General features: G+C 46.2%; 1 protein-coding gene across 1 annotated transcript in view; it reads right to left on the bottom strand.

Moving 5' to 3' along the window:
* Window positions 1–6,572, bottom strand: part of ARPC1B (actin related protein 2/3 complex subunit 1B) — a 109,369-nt gene extending 102,797 nt beyond the window's left edge. Inside the window, exon 1 of the mRNA XM_040357062.1 lies at window positions 6,421–6,572. The gene's annotated coding sequence lies outside the window, so the exon portion shown is untranslated. The remainder of the gene's footprint in view (window positions 1–6,420) is intronic.
* Between the last annotated feature and the right edge of the window lie 11,113 nt (window positions 6,573–17,685).

The raw sequence follows: 17,685 nt of genomic DNA, 5'->3' as shown, positions 1-17,685 counted from the left end.
AGCGCCCCCTGTGGTTAACTCCCAAACTGCAACTATCATTTTCACAATAAACAATGCAATTTAAATGCATTTTTTGCTGTGAAAATGACAATGGTCCCAAAAATGTGTCAAAATTGTCCGAAGTGTCCGCCATAATGTCACAGTCACGAAAAAACTCGCTGATCGTCGCCATTAGTAGTAAAAAAAAAAAAAAAAAAATCTATCCCCTATTTTGTAAACGCTATACATTTTGCGCAAACCAATCGATAAACGCTTATTGCGATTTTTTTTACCAAAAATAGGTAGAAGAATACGCATCGGCCTAAACTGAGGAAAAAAAAAATATGTGTTTTTGGGGGATATTTATTATAGCAAAAAGTAAAAAATATTGCATTTTTTTCAAAATTGTCGCTCTATTTTTGTTTATAGAGCAAAAAATAAAAACCGCAGAGGTGATCCAATACCACCAAAAGAAAGCTCTATTTGTGGGAAAGAAAGGACATCAATTTTGTTTGGGAGATACGTCGCACGACCGCGCAATTGTCTGTTAAAGCGATGCAGTGCCGAATTGTAAAAACCCCTTTGGGCATTTAGCAGCATATTGGTCCGGGGCTTAAGTGGTTAAACGGACCTCTGAGACTATCACAGTGCAGGTGCATTTATACGGAGACTTGATTACACACAGGTGGATTCTATTTATCATCATTAGTCATTTAGGTCAACATTGGATCATTCAGAGATCCTCACTGAACTTCTGGAGAGAGTTTGCTGCACTGAAAGTAAAGGGGCTGAATAATTTTGCACTCCCAATTTTTCAGTTTTTTATTTGTTAAAAAAGTTTGAAATAGCCAATAAATTTCGTTCCACTTCATGATTGTGTCCCACTTGTTGATTCTTCCAAAAATTTTACAGTTTTATATCTTTATGTTTGAAGCCTGAAATGTGGCAAAAGGTCGCAAAGTTCAACGGGGCCGAATACCTTCGCAAGGCACTGTATTTATTTGCACTGTATATGTACCTACATATTGAGTTAGTAAACTTCACGTAATCATTTGTTTTGGTTGCGCGCGTGTATTATCTGTAGGTCAGTGTATGTAGATCACTACTGTATTATCTGTAGGTCAGTGTATGTAGATCACTACTGTCAGTGTATGTAAGTCACAACCGTCAGTATAGGTAGGTCAGTGTATGTAGGTCACTACGACCCAGCCAAAAAAAAGCCTGTATCACATACATCTTTCTCCCCCCCCCCCCGGTTTCTGGCCTTGGACTTGGACTTCAGGCTGAAGCCCCTGGTCTTTTTGCCACCTAGCAATGCCCCTGACGCTACTCCTGTAAGTGCCGTTGGCTAATAATGGTCAAAAGCACAGTCACTGTACACTCCCAGCAAAGATAATGTTGATGAGCAGCGTTCTTCTTCACTAATGCAGAGGCTGCCAGCACAACAGGACACAGCCCAGGCACTCTGACACAAAGAGAAATGTAGGGGATGTCTTTGTGTGCAGTGTAGGGTAGTATGGGCTACTCCAGAACCAATAACAGAAACAAGAGGACATTCTTTATGCTGCAAACTTTAAGGACAATTCTTCTGAACAGCTCAGAACACAATATTTGCATGAGAGACCAGAGGTATGTACTCCTCAAGAGGGGAACTACTTTACCCAGCTTTAAAGGACAGTCCTCCGACGAGAAACTAGAAGAGACCAATGTATGCACCACTCAGGAGACAAACTACTTAGCTTAAAGTCTTTCCACAAAACTAGAACGGACTGGTCAGTATGTACCTCTCAGGAGAGGAACTACGAGGCCCAGCAATCCTAATAGTACACTGTCACTAGGATCTTGCAGCAAAGATGTGCTCATGGGGCCAGGGGAGCAGCTCTGCCCACTCATCTTTCTACAGGTGCCTTCCAGTGAAACTATGTGGACTAGATCCTTAGGTGAAGTCTCAGGGTTGCCGATACCTTCTCGAGTGTAGGACCCTGGCTCTGCTACAGCCGGGACCTCGATGAACAGTAACTTGAAACAGTAGAATGGGTAGCCACGCCATAACAGGTGGAATCCCTGTTCTACAGCTCAGAGTATTTATACGCTCCTCTACCACCTTCTGGGCACTATTTCCCAGAGATCAGCTGCAGTACCATAAATATTCATACTGCCCATTCGCCTTGCTCCACTCCTATGTTCCAAAACTTTCTGAAAGGCCAGGAAGAGCAAACCTGCAGCCTATGAAACCCAGAGCCAAAAAGTAATCAATCATTGCTCCAATGACTACAGAGGAGCCCAAAAAAAAAATATGTACCTAACATTCTGGCAACCTAACTAGGAGGGTGGTATATTTAGTACAAAATTAATTTGGACTTTATCCTTTGGTCTGTTGCTCCTTCTACTTGTTCATGTTTTTTTTTTATCATCTCTTTCATCATGTCTGCAGTCGCTGACCATCTCCTGTGTCATGTCTGCAGTTTTTGACCATCTCCTGTGTCATGTCTGCAGTCTGACCATCTCCTGTGTCGTGTCTGCAGTCTCTGACCATCTCCTGTGTCGTGTCTGCAGTCTCTGACCATCTCCTGTGTCGTGTCTGCAGTCTCTGACCATCTCCTGTGTCGTGTCTGCAGTCTCTGACCATCTCCTGTGTCGTGTCTGCAGTCTCTGACCATCTCCTGTGTCGTGTCTGCAGTCTCTGACCATCTCCTGTGTCGTGTCTGCAGTCTCTGACCATCTCCTGTGTTGTGTCTGCAGTCTCTGACCATCTCCTGTGTCATGTCTGCAGTCTCTGACCATCTCCTGTGTCATGTCTGCAGTCTCTGACCATCTCCTGTGTCATGTCCGCAGTCTCTGACCATCTCCTGTATTTTGCCCATACTGACTATATCCTGGCGGGTGTCTGCTGTCTGACAGCCCGTTGGGAATGTTGGGTACACATTTTAGCCCCCCCTGAAAATTTGACCACCAGTGCCCTAAAATGTTTAATCACTATTCCCCAAATCATCTCTGACTAGAGGTGTCTGCCAAGATCCCTAGAAATGTGATTTCTCAGAGGCTATGTTCTTCCATTCATTCCTGAATGTCTTTGTGAAATCTGGCTTACAAGCTCACATAACACTGCTCATTGCTCTGGTATTACTGTAGAACAGGGCCTCAGGTTAACTCTGCACTCAATTGTCAAGGACAGAGAATGAGCCTAAACGTCATGAATGTTTTGTGAACTCTGATTCCTGCTTTGATATTACATAGGCCTGGAGCCGGTCAGGGAAATAGCTGAAAAATATGCCTGCCTGTGAAATTTTGAAATGACTCATAGGTTCGGTGTTTCCCATTAACCTCTCACCATGGTACAGGGAGGAAGCTAAGCCTGCCTTTCACAGGTCCGATTGAAAGGCCACAGCTGCCTCCATCGAGCTGGCTATACACTGGTAGAATATCGTACAAACGTTTGAATGAAAAATCTTGTCAGTACATTCAAAAATGCCAGCAGAGGCTTGATGAATGTCATGCGAAAAGTATCAAAATATCATTTGCTTTTAACATTTGATTTTGGAATGAATGGAATTTCCCGAACAAGAAACACAAACACTGTTAGAAATTTGCTTGTTAGAAAAATATTTTCCTTCTTTTTTAATGTAGCGCCCCCTTGCTTTGAGCATGGGCACTACACTAATTTAGTGGGGAACGGGAGAGTTACCTTGCTCAATGTTTGCCCAAATTTGATGATCTCTGTCATTCTGGAAGTTCCACTGGGTCAGACTGTGGTCAGGGAGTGCAGTGCCACCCCTGGCTGGCAGCTGGCGCTAGAGGGGTTCTGGCGGAGCAGATCTTCTCCCAGCAGACAATTAGAGGATGTTTTCCCTCGCGGGGCATGCTGGGGGAGGGTATATCTGTGAGAGAGGTCATGTGTCGAAAACTTTCTGCAGGGTCCCCGTTCCAGGTGCGGTACCCACCTTCAGGGTACGCGCATCCATGGAAACCGCCGGCGTGGCCCACCTGGCCAGAGCTGAACTCTGCAGCGAACCTCTTCCTGAGGAGAGAAGGGACCCCAGTGCTCCACTGGGTTCCGAGGCCTATTAAAAAGGATCCTAGTTTGGGATCGGGTGTCCAGACCACTGAGGCCCCGTACACACGGCCGAGGAACTCGACGTGCCAAACACATCGAGTTCCTCGGCGAGTTCAGCCCTGAAGCCGCCGAGGAGCTCGGCGGGCCGAGTACTCCCAAAGAACAACGAGAAAATAGAGAACATGTTCTCCATTTTCTCGACGAGTTCCTCGGCGGCTCCATCGGGCCGAAAGTGTACACACGACAGAGTTTCTCGGCAGAATCCGGCTCTGACTGAGTTTCTCGCTGAATTCTGCCGAGAAAATCTGTCGTGTGTACGGGGCCTGACAGGTATGCTTGCTGTCATCCGGGGACCATTTGCAAAAGAAGTTTACTGGGAGGATTCTCTGTTCTTATCTGCTTTAAGTTCTCTATTGAAATTTGCCCATGGCAGGGGCCCTAGACACAGGTATGTGTGGTAGATCTGTTCCTCCCAGTATTATTCAGAGGTGGCACTCCGGCCAATGATAGCGGTCTGTCCGGGGGCACCTTACCCACTCCGAGCAGAGTGGCGAAGTGTATGCATTCAGTTTAATGCCGAGCAGAATATTGCTCAGTTTTATATCCAGGCCTGATACCGCATGGTTCTATTTCTTCCTTCATCAACCTTGGCCTTCCTAATGTATGTTGAAGTTGGCCGTGTTTGACCTGGACAATAAAGTATTGAAAAGTCTTTATTGGATGTCTGGACCTCCACTCACTGTTGCTATTCTCCCAATTGCACCCTTAGATACTGCCAGGGTGACTTAGCAGGCCAGTCCCAAATCATTTAGCGGCTCCTCTGGGGGTAGCGCTACATTAATCACTTGACCTCACTTTGACCTCATTAACTAATTAAGTATTTTGAAAGAAAATTCTACCCATATATGGCTAACTTTACAACAAGGAAGCAGATTAAAAACAAAACAAATACAACTCTTCATGGCAACATACTCTGGCAAACTTTGGGGGAGGGGATTACACAATTCTATTTGGGCAGGTATTGCACCGCAGTGCTTACCCATCACGCTGGCTCTCATGGAACACATGATTTCCTATAACCGATAGTCTCATGCTTACATGGCTGTGTCCCAATACATTATTTTTCAGTTACAGTAAAACCTTGGTTTGAGAGCGTTTTGCAAGACAAGCAAAATGTTTTAATAAATTTTGCCTTGATATACAAGCGATGTCTTGATTTAAGAGTAGCATCATGTCACAACTGAGTATAAAAAAAGTAAAGAGGACCCTCTAAGTGTAGCAATATGGTTACATTTAATGAAGGTACAACATTTAGCAACTTATTTCTACACTTAGGGCCCTTTCACACGTACGGACAAACGGTCCGTTTTTTACAAGTCCGTAAACGGACTTGTAATGCTTCCCTGTGGGATGATGCATCCGCTAACGTCCGCAAAGATCCGCTTTTTCGGACAGAAGAAAACCCTATTTTTCTTCCGTCTGGCAGAACGGATCGGATGAATACGGACACACGGTCCGTATTCATCTGATTTCCCATAGGGGAGAGCAGAGGAAAGACAGGGCGGTCTCTGCACAGTGTGTGGGAACCGCCCTGTCCGCCGACAGCTCAGCGGGGATTTACGGATGATCCCCGCTGAGCCGACGGACACACACAGGGCGGATTAATACGGATCCGCTCCGTGTGAAAGGGCCCTTAGAGGTGCCTCTCTTCTCTTTTTTACCCTGTAAAAAAAAATGCTTTGATATACAAGTGCTTTGGATTACAAGCATGTTTCTGGAACAAATTATGCTCGCAAACCAAGGTTTTACTGTACACAAAATCATTACTGTCTACAGAAAGATCACTTGCTTGAAAAGTCCAGTGAGACTTATGTAAATAAGTAGCTGAGGGGATATACAGTACTTTACTTTGTTGTAGCCTGATTGAGGCAGTGACAAGGTAAAAATGTACTTAAGTCTGCAAGCGGCTGGCAGTCACGTGATTCAGACACCCCAGCTAGTGATGCTTGGCACTTCCTGTGCACAGATGTGTTTGAATGTCCTGTGGTTTCCAAATCTTTAGTGCTCCTTATGGATTGACGTGTTTAGAATTGTAAAAGAAAGAAGATAGTGACATCTTTACTGCTGTGGAGTGCAAGAATTTGTGTAATTTCATTAACTTAGTGTACAAGTCAGATTTTCCTAGGCACAGGGGTGTAATCAGCTGATGCACATAAAAAAGTAAAACAGTAAAAAATTTAAAGAAATATATTTGCCAGTCTGCTAGTTTACAGCACAGGAAATTCCAAACGTTTAAAAAAAAATATGGTGGTTAAAGATAAAATATTTGGGAACATACAAATAGATTCTAATATATAAAACAAAGAAAACCGAAGATTAACACTTACCTGTGTGCTTTGTAAGTGCCGTCTACTTAATGGAGAACGCAGAGCAGTTTCCGAAGGGTAGAATTATCAGTCTGCAAGCATTTACAGAACTTCTCTTTTCCTCTCTGAGCAATGCAGCCACTTCCTTGTGTGGGCGGAGGTGCTTAAAGCAAAAAAAAAAAAAAAAACGAACCACAAATAAGCCAACATTTTCTCCCTCCCCCTGCTGTTTGACTGCTCCTTCCTCTGTTAGAACTCAGACGGTATAACATCTGAAAGCCTGCATTAACCAAAGTTTTCCAAAAACTATAACAAAGGACTCCTGTGTCTTAAAGATTCATTCTAGAATTTAACTTTAACTTATGTATGGTATTTTTGTTATATCTACAGTATTAGTTTGTACTGGACCACAGAAGAAGGAAACCGATGAATATTAACCACTTGCTTACTGGGCACATATACCCCCTTCCGGCCCAGGCAAAATTTCAGCTTTCAGCACGGTTATGTTTTGAATGACAATTGCGCGGTAGTGCGACGTGGCTCCCAAACAAAATTGACGTCCTTTTTTTCCCCACAAACAGAGCTTTCTTTCGGTGGTATTTGATCTTCTCTGCGGTTTTAATTTTTTGCGCTATGAACAAAAAAAGACTGACAATTTAAAAAAAATAAAATCTTTTTTACTTTTTGCTATAATAAATATCCGATACGTATTCTTCTACATATTTTTGGTAAAAAAAAAATCGCAATAAGCATATAGTGATTGGTTTGCGCAAAAGTTATAGGCCTACAAAATAGGGGATAGAATGAATTTTTTTTTTTTTTACTAGTAATGGCGGTTATCTGCGATTTTTGTCAAGACTGCGCTATCACAGCGGACACAGACACTTTTGACACATTTTTGGGACCATTCACATTTATACAGCGAACAGTGCTATAAAACTGCACTGATTACTGTATAAATGTGACTGGCAGGGAAGGGGTTAACACTAGGGGGCGATCAAGGGGTTAAATGTGTGCCCTGCTAGGTGATTCTTACTGTGGGGGGAGAGGACTGACTGGGGAAGGTGACCGATGGATGTCCCTATGTACAAGGAACACACCATCGGTCTCCTCTCCCTGACAGGACGTGGATCTCTGTGTTTACATACACAGATCCACAACCCTGGCTCTGTGACTGCCGATCGCGGGTACTTGGAGGACATCGCGGCCGCCAGGCATGCGCATCGGCACCCCCCGGAGACCAGAGGACATCATATTACGTCCTCCCGGCATTGTAGAGCCACCTTGTGGCTGTCATTCTACAATGCCCCCGGTCCGAAGTGGTTAACAGCATCTGTAACCATTCAGCCTAGGTTCACATATGTGCGATAAAGGAACCAGCGCGATTAAAGTGCGGCTTCCCACATCGCATCTCTCCCGCAGGCAGTTCACACTGCCCTCTGCGAACCTCTGCGGGTGTCAATACATTGTTAATGACACCCCCAGATCAGTTCACCATTTACAGTGCGAACTGTGAACTCGCACATGAATCAGATTGGATGGGTGAGAAAAGAAAAGTCCCTGCACTATTTTCACGTGAATCCAATACGAGTTAAGCCATACACTCGCACTGCACAGACATCGCATTTGTGATCAGTGCGAATCACATGCGATGTCTGAGATCGCATATATGTGAACCTAGGCTTAATCTAAGAATTGATGTATTTAGCAGTGATAAGTGAACTTAAGCTGGGCTTACAGCAATAGTCCGTTGCATCCCCATTCACCGTTTTGAAATCCGATTTCAGCCCAAATTGTTGTCTGAATTCGGACCTGAAAAGACCAAAAGACGCACCGGACTTCTGCAAGGGCTGTGCAATTTGCACCGGAGCCGCTGCAGAGATGTGTGAATCGGCTCCATAGAAAGCCGGTCACAATCTCCTGCTATGCAAATTGGATGCAGAGAAACCTGCATCCAATTCGCAATAGTGTGTACCCAGCCTTAGGGCCAGTTCACACTAGTGCGTTTTCCTATGCTGCTGCTGCGCTGCAATACACAACAATGGAAAGCACATTCTTTGGGACTCATTCACTTCAATTCAGCGCAGCTGCAGCACGTTTTTTGAAAAAGGTGCAGATGCAGCACGATTTGGCCCTATAGACTTCAATGAAAATGCACCAAAAACATGGGTACAATGCATGTATATGTGATTTTGGTGATTTTTTTTTGCAGTTTTGTGTATAAAATCCATACTCCTGTATAAAAAAAGTATCAGAATGAAAGAAACTCAAGATTGGTACACTGCAAACACGCAATGAAAAATGCATTATGTTGCAATAGTGTGAACCTAGACTTAGTGCCCATTCACACCAGAGCCGTTGTTCTGCGTCGCACGTCGTTGCCAGTACAACCATAATGCAACATCAAAGAAATACAATTGGAGCCAATTGGTGTTGTTCACACCTATGTGCCGTGTTGTCTTACATTGCGCTAAAATTATACGTGCATAATTTTTGAGCAATGCATCGCTGTAACAATGCTCTACAATAAATCCCAGTGCAAAGCTTAAAGGGTCACTAAAGGAAATTTTTTTTTTTAGCTAAATAGCTTCCTTTACCTTACTGCAGTACTGGTTTCATGTCCTCATTGTTCGTTTTTGCTTTGAACTTGCTGTAATTCTGCTGTGATCTCCACACTTCCTGGTTGCCTGTTTCCTTATAACCATCGTACTGGGAGATTTTCACGGTGGTCTAAGCTGTCCTTACTGTGTGTCTAAAACTCCTCAGAACCAATCAGATTAATTTTAAAAACAAAACACTGCCCTGGATTTGTTGTTTTTGTTCTGTGAGTCTTCCCGACTCACCTCTCACCCGGAAATTCATGTATGTACCTTTAAAACCGAACGTGAAACTAGAGGCACATTATATGATAGATTAAATTAAATTTTTAATCATTTTTTAAAAGGAATCAGTTAACTTTTATGTCTCTATACCCTGTAAACAGTCATTTCAGCAAAAAAAATGTTTTCCTTTAGTGACCCTTTAACAAAAAAAGTGTTTCGCCTTCCTGCAGCCATCTTGCCATCATCTTGTTTTTCTACACTCAATCAGCAACCTTGAAGGAGTGATGTCACAGAAAATAAGCAAACTACGTGTAGCACTACCGCCGAAGGAGCTGCTGGATATTTTCGGGCGGCATGTTACCTCTATTTCCTCGCCGCCCAGGGTGATGGATGAGAGTAGAGAAAGCTCAATGTCCACACTTTACACTTCCTTTTTAAAGATTTGCTGAACTTGGTAAAAGAATAAAAGAAGTGGTTGAAGGGGTGGAAGGGTAATAGGTTAATAGGTTCAGGTGCGGTATTTCAATCGGGAAGCACTCCTGCTTCCTGCGACACAGCTTTCGTCGCCACTCTAGCCAGGGTGGGTATTGCGCACCCGGATAGGTTTCTCTCACTAGCCTAGCAGCCAGAATGTTGCACGGAATATGGTACAGTCTCTGCCATAGACCTTTCCACAGATGATACTTTTTGGTCCGGAATCCTCGTAGCACAGGATTTAGCACCCGGATCTCTCCAGAATAACTTCTTGCAGAACTTGAAACTGAAAGGCGATCACCATCAAGCCTTTCAGTAAACAGTGCATTCTTCGATGAAGTTCAAGGCCTCTCTTGAGACACAAGTCTCAGTCCCCTCCAAGATAGGTCCTTCATCAAGCGGCTTCCTCCCTCAGGACGGACAGCACAGGATCACCCTCAAAAGCGTAGGCCCAATCTGCTTACTGGGCCTACTCAGAAGATCACAACCCTGGACCATAGTGATCCGAAGCCAGGATTACAGGTAAACGCACCCCTGGCCAGGAGGGCCACACCTGGGTGGTGGGATGACAGACACAGGATCAGTGACAACCCCGGACCGATGACGTCTGTCCCTTAATTACCCCTCCCCAGCACGCACAGCGGGACGATCAACCCCCACTGATTGGCTGCCGAAGGGAAATACCCAAATCACCTTGACCTAGCTGCTGCCACCCTTGGCCTGGAGTAAAAACTACCCCCCAGGCGAACAATAGTGGTCACTCACAGCACAGCCATGGCTGGAACAGAAGCCAAATTTGCTCAAAATCACACATGTCCGAGTCAACTAACTCTCAGACTTCCCCCTAAATTTAAAATAGCACCAGCCCAACAGGAGCAGGCTGCTACATACACATTGCAAGATAATGAGATAATGCAGTTTGATGTAGTGCACCAAAGTTCAGCCCGAAATCCAAAGCCGGAACTGGGGGGGGGTTTCGGGGTGGCGGAATTAGAGGTGTTGTATGTGGAGTAGCATTTTTTTGGGGCTGGGTGGTGGGGTTGTGTGACTTACCAGTGCCCATCAATGCTGACCACTGACCTACATACACTGACCAGTGACCTGCATGACCTAACAAACTGACCTACTGACAATGGCATAGATACACACACACTGACTTACCTGAGCTCAGCTGTGGTGTCAGTCACTCGTCACTGTCAGAGGAGAGGAGCTGCCATGCCGAGTAGGAGGAGCTGCCATGCCAAAAAGAGGAGCTGCCATGCCAAGGAGGAGGAGAGGACTGCCATGCCGAGGAGAGAAGCTGCCATGCCGAGGAGGAGGAGAGGATCTGCCGAGCCGAGGACCAGAGGGAGGAGAGCCCCCCACCCGAGCAGGGATATTGTTCGGCGGCTGCATTTTGTTGAAATTCCCGCCTTCTGGAGACTCTGCAGGCTATGATGGACGCCCCACGTCACATGGTCCTCCTGGCTTGGCGCTGCAGGCTCCAGAAGGCGGGACCTATGGCACTCGGCCGAACTCGGCCCCAGTCGCACTCGGCCGAACTCAGCCACAGCCGCACTCGGCCATCAGATCGGTCCCGGGCCCCGGCGCTCGGGGCCAACAATACAAAGCAAAGGTAAATAGATTCAGGGTTTTTCGAGGGCCCATTTGGGGCTCCAGCCCCCCAAGCCCAGGCCTAACGACACCCCTGCCGTGGGGCCTATAATCTGGTCCACATTAGAGATGGCGACGAGTGGAAGACTGCGTTCCGCACCCGATTCGAGCATTTTAAATACCTGGTTATGCCCTTCGGTCTTTGCAATGCTCCCGCCACCTTTCAACATTTTGTAAATGATATATTCAGAGACTATCTCGACCTGTTTGTCATAATCTATCTGGATGACATTTTGATCTTCTCCTCTTCCCTGTCAGACCATCGGGAACATGTCTGAAAAGTATTAACCCGGCTTCGTCAACATAGCCTGTACGCTAAATCTGAAAAATGCGAATTTGAACGAGAGAGCATTCAATTCCTGGGACTAATCATCTCAGTAGAAGGTGTTAAAATGGACCCTCAGAAAGTCACTGCTATTATGGACTGGCCGACTCCCACCGATAAAAAAGCGATTCAGCGTTTTGTGGGATTCGCAAACTATTATCGAAAAAGGGGTTCTCCTTCATCATCGCCCCCATTACAAGTTTAACCAGGCAAGGCACTCGGTTCCAATGGTCCCCCGAAGCCCAGGCTGCTTTTGCTACCTTGAAAGATCTGTTCATCTCAGCCTCCATCCTGAAACAGCCCGACCCGGCACTACCGTACATCCTGGAAGTGGACGCCTTTGAGGTGGCAGTTGGAGCGGTGCTCTCTCAGAGACAGGGACCCAAGGCCCTACTGCACCTAGTTGCATTCTTTTCTGGCAAATTATCGGAAGCTGAGAGGAGTTACGATGTCGTGGACAGGGAACTGTTGGCGATTAAAGCCAGTCTCGAGGAATGGCGCTACCTCCTGGAGGGTGCAGCACACCCTATCCTGATCTACACCGATCATAAAAACTTAGAGTACCTGAAGGGCGCTAAAAGACTGAAGCCACGCCAGGCCAGGTGGGCACTCTTTTTTACCCGGTTTTCTTTTCATATTACCTACAGACCTGGGTCAAAAAACACCAAAAACTGGACATACTCTCTCGGATGTTTAATGGGCCCGAAGCCCCTTCATCTTCAGACACCATCCTAGCTCCCAGTAATTTCCTCATGTTACAAGGGGATCTCCTGTCCCAAATTAAGCAGGCCTCCTCAAAGATTTATCCATCATCGGATCCGGCCTTACAGTTAAGGGATGACCTGTTATGAAATAAGGATAGGATCTTTGTGCCCCAGCAACCAGGGGGTAGCAGTCCTCAAATCCTGTCACGACCATGAATTGGCCGGCCACTTCGGAGTACACAAGACGTCCGAGCTTCTCCAGCGTACCTTCTGGTAGCCACAGTTACTTCGGGACTGCAGAAGCTATGTGGAATCCTGCACCACCTGCATCCAAAACAAGGGCAGCAGAACCAGAGCTTGGGGGTTATTGAAACCATTACCTGTTCCGGAGAAACCACGAAGGATGATATCCATGGATTTTATTGTCGAGCTACCTCCGTCAGAAGATTACACCACCATCTTCGTGGTGGTGGATAGACTTTCCAAAATGGCTCACTTTCTACCTATGGTGGGAACACCTTCTGCTTCTGAAACAGCAAAAGTATTAATCAAGGAGATAGTGAGACTCCATGGCATACCCGCCGCAAATATTTTCTCTGACCGTAGGGTGCAGTTTACGTCAAGATTTTGGAGAGCACTATGTGGAGCCTTGAAAATTGATCTCTCCTTCTCGTCTGCATACCACCCGCAGACCAACGGCCAAACTGAGCGCACCAACCAAACGCTTGAGCAATATCTGCGTTCCTTTTCCAGTTTCTCAGGATGATTGGGTCTCTCTATTGCCCCTTGCAGAATTCGCCTATAATAACTGTCAATTGCGCTACCAAGCAGTCTCCATTTTTTGCCAACTACGGTTTTCACCATCTGTTCCTATCTAACAACATTCCAGAATGCACAGTACCGGCTGCCCAAGAAACCCTGGACTTCTTTTCAGCTAACAATAAGTTACTCCAGGAGACAATGGCCAAAACCCAAGAATATAATAAGGAGGTATTTGACAGGAGGAGGAGAGAAGAACTAAACCTAGCGCCAGGGAACCAAGTCTGGCTGTCCACCCTGAACCTGAAATTAGCGTGCCCATCCAAGAAATTGGGTCCCAAGTTTGTGGGTCCCTTCCAGATACTTAGGAAGATTAACGAAGTGGCCTACGAATTAAAATTACCTGCCTCTTTCCGGATTCGCCCAGTCTTCCATGTGGCATTACTCAAACCTACAGTCTCGAACCCCTTCACCAACCGGAATGCCGGGCCTCCTAAGCCAGTACTTATCGATGTCGAAGAGGAATTTGGGGTGGAGTCCATCCTGGATTGCAGGAAGAGACGTAACCAGGTTCAATACCTGGTGAAGTGGAAGGGCTACGGCCCGGAAGAAAATTCCTGGGAACCAAAGACCAACATCCATGCTGAGAGACTGATACATCCAGAGGCTGCCCGTAGAGGGGGGGGGGGCAATGTCATGGAAAGCGTTCCAGCACGTGCGCGCAGGGACGGCATTTGGCGCCAAAACACTATTTAAAGCAGCCAGGTCCCTCACCATCTTGCGATCTAGTCTACAGCGTGTCCCTGGAGTATCCTGTTTGTATCCTGATTACCTGGACCCGGCTTCCTCTGACTACTCCTGCCTGCCACCTGTCCCTGATCCCGGCTACGTCTGACCACCGCACCTGCTCAGCCCCTTGCTCTGTTCTCTGCCCGCCTGTTATACCGACCCGGCCTGGACTTTGCTCTGGCTTCTGATCTGCCCGTCTGTGTTTGACCCAGTCTGCTTCACCTGCTTGATTCCTGTCCCGCGAGTGCCGTGCTTCTGCTCCAGCTTGCCGTTGGTATTCTGCCAGGACTTATGGTGCACCTTTCTACTACCGCATCCAGCGCGCTACTCAGCTTACTAACCAGGCGCTTGTGTCCCTCTTAACTCCTGACCCCTGTCTATTCTACCAGGGGCTCCTGAGTCAGAGGCTTGCGAGAGGCCGCTCCCTGCACGTTGGGCTCCACTACCAGGTACGAGACAAGAGGTCTGTATCTTTGCAACTGGGTTATAACATCATCCTTCTGGCATATCCAAATAAAAGTGTTTTAAAGTACCACAAGCATTGGAAATAGATTCAAGGTTGAAGAGACATAGAATTGGCCCTTCCCCAAAGGGCTTTGCAGCGATACCAAGTTACAAGAATGCTGCCTGCAGGGAGAAGACTTTCTTATAGAGTATAACCAGTCCTGGAATAGGGCAAGGTGGCAGAGCCTACCCATACGTATATATGTGGTCATGCTTTGCATCAGGAAAGAAAAATTACTCAGGCATGTATAAGATTTTCCTCTTTATCTACTGTCATCTTACGCTATGTGTAAAATATGTTCCAAAATGAGAGCTTGGTTTGACACACATGTTTGGTTCTTAAAGCGGAGCTCCACTGAAAAGAAAATATTAAAAGCCAGCAGCTACAAATACTGCAGCTGCTGACTTTTAATATTAGGACACTTACCTGTCTTGTAGTCCACCGCCGTCCGCAGCATAGGACGAGCGATCGCTTGTCACTCTGCTGCCCCCCCCGCCATCCTCGGTGAGGGAACCAGGAAGTGAAGTGCTCCGGCTTCACTACGACGCATGCGCGAGTCGCGCTACGCCTGCCGATTGGCTCCCGCTGTGTACTGGGAGCCGAGTGTTCCCAGAACACAGCGGGGGGGGGGGAGGGGACGTCATGCCCGCAGTCTGCCCGAGACTGTGTGGCCGGAAGTGGGTGCAAATACCGGTATTTAGACAGGTATCTGCACCCCCTCCCCCTTGAAAGGTGTCAAATGTGACACCGGAGGGGGGAGGGTTCCGATCAGTGGGAGTTCCACTTTAGGGTGGAGCTCCGCTTTAATGCATTAAAGAGGTTGTAAAGGTTTGTTTATTTTCTAAATAGGTTCCTAGTACCTAGTTGGTTCACTTACCTTTTCCTTCGATTACATTTTTTTTTTTGTCTGAATGTCTCAACTTCCTGTTCCTCCTCAGTAAGCTGTTCTGGCCGACTAACCACCGCTCGGGAGATGGTGGCAAGTTTACTGCGGAGAAACAGGAAGTGAGAAATTCAGACAAAGGAAAAAAAAAACATTTAGAAGGGAAATCAAAGGAAAGGGTAAGTGAACCAACAATGCACTAGCTTAAAAGGAACCTATAACAAAACAAACCTTTACAACCCCTTTAAGCAGCAAAACATTATGCCTTTATAACTCCTTTAAAAGGCCTAGTTAGACTTACCGGTGACGGCATTTCTAAGAGCCTTTCAGGACAACCTTGGAGAGAGCGCAGCTCCGCCCATTTTCTAGGAAACACACATGATCCTTTAAGATCCCTCCTCTTCCACCATGGCCTCAGTTATTGTGGTCTCCGACAACTGGAAAACAAAGCACAGAAGAACCACAACAAACCATGATAGACATTTAAAACATACTCTTATTCAAATACCTAGGGAGGGAAAATAGCGGTTGTCCTGAAAGGCTCTTAGAAATACCGTCACCGGTAAGTCTAACTAGGCCTTTCTCTTATCGCCTTTCAGGACAACCTTGGAGAGGATAACCGAGTAACTTACCCTAGGGTGGGACCACTGCTTGCAGTACCTTCCTGCCGAAGGCTTGCTCCGCAGCGGACAGTAAGTCTAGCCTGTAGTGCCGTAGAAAGGTCGAATAGCTGGACCATGTAGCCGCCATGCAGATTTGGTCAGGCGTAGCACCGGCTCTTTCGGCCCAAGAAACTGCCGTAGATCTTGTTGAATGGGCCCTGATTCCCGTAGGAGGCACCTCTCCTCTGGCTTGATAACTCTCTACAATGGCTTGTTTAAGCCATCTTCCCAACGTGCTTTTAGAAGCCTTCTCTCCTTTTCGTGACCCTGAGAATATTACGAACAAGGCGTTTGACTTCCTGAACTCTTTGGTGACAGAAAGGTATTGAAGTACACATCTTCTTACGTCGAGAGTATGAAAGGTTTCTTCCCCTGCATTAGAGGGAGCTGAACAAAAGGTAGGAAGGATTATTTCCTGAGACCTGTGAAAGGTTGATGAGACCTTAGGAAGAAAGGCTGGATCTGTTCGAAGAATTATGCTGTCTGGAAAAATTCTTAAATAAGGTTCTGTGACTGCCAAAGCTTGGATTTCGCTGACCCTTCTTGCGGTCGTGATGGCCACCAAAAAAATTGTTTTTAATACTAAATTTTTCAAAGGAATATTCCCTATGGGTTCAAACGGAGTCCCCGTGAGACCCTGCAACACAATTGATAAATCCCAACTGGGAAAGGTTTTAAAGGCTATTGGCCTACTTCGACCCAGTGCCTTAAAAAATCTTGAAATTAAATGTTCCTTAGATAGAGTTCTTTCTAAATAAACTGAAAGAGCCGCTACTTGTGTCCTTAGGGTGCTAATTGCTAACCCTTTCTCCATTCCTGCATGAAGAAATTCCACGACAGAAATTACGCTATGAACCTGGAAATTTTTGGACGTACACCAGGAATTAAATTTTCTCCAGACTTTGAGGTAAATTGCTCTGGTTACACTTTTCCTGCTGTCTAGTAGAGTTTTTATTACTTTATCCGAGAGTCCCTTTGATCTTAAAAGGTCTTCTTCAGAAACCAGGCCGTCAACTGTAAACGTTCCACTTCCAGATGGTTCACAGGACCCTGAGACAGTAGGTCTTTCCTGAGTGGTAGCTTCCACGGTGGTTTTGTGGCTAAATTCTGAAGTGATGCAAACCACGGTCTTTTTGGCCAGTAGGGAGTGATTAGGATCAGACTGGCTTTTTCTTCCCTGAACTTTCTTAAGACTAGTGGTATTAGTATGAAGGGGGGGAAGGCGTAGCACAGCTGGTAGTGCCACTGCTGAGCTAGAGCGTCTATGGCTACTGCCTGGTCCTCTCTGTGAAGGGAGAAAAATTTTCGCACCTTCGCATTCTGCTGGTTGGCGAACAGGTCTATCTGTGGTTGACCCCATTCCTGCGTGATTGACATGAAAACTTCCATGTTTAAGCTCCATTCTGCCTCTACTATGCACCTCCTGCTCAGTAGGTCTGCTAACAAGTTTTGAGACCCTTTTAGGTGTATTGCTGACAGGGACGCTACATTTAGCTCTGCCCAAGATAGCAGACGGTTGGCCAACTGCATCAGACTTCTGCTTCTGGTTCCCCCCTGCCTGAGGACGTAAGCCACTGCTGTGGTATTGTCCGACAGGACCTGAACATGGTGGCCCTTCACCGATTGACAAAAAGCCTGAAGCCCCAGGAATATAGCTTTTAATTCCCTCCAATTTGAGGACCTTCTGGCTTCTGGTTTGGACCAGGTGCC

This window comes from Rana temporaria, chromosome 6, assembly GCF_905171775.1.
Source record: "Rana temporaria chromosome 6, aRanTem1.1, whole genome shotgun sequence".
In the NCBI taxonomy this organism is placed as follows: domain Eukaryota; kingdom Metazoa; phylum Chordata; class Amphibia; order Anura; family Ranidae; genus Rana; species Rana temporaria.
Note: the sequence above shows the minus strand (reverse complement) of the source record. Positions and strands in the feature narration are given on the sequence as shown.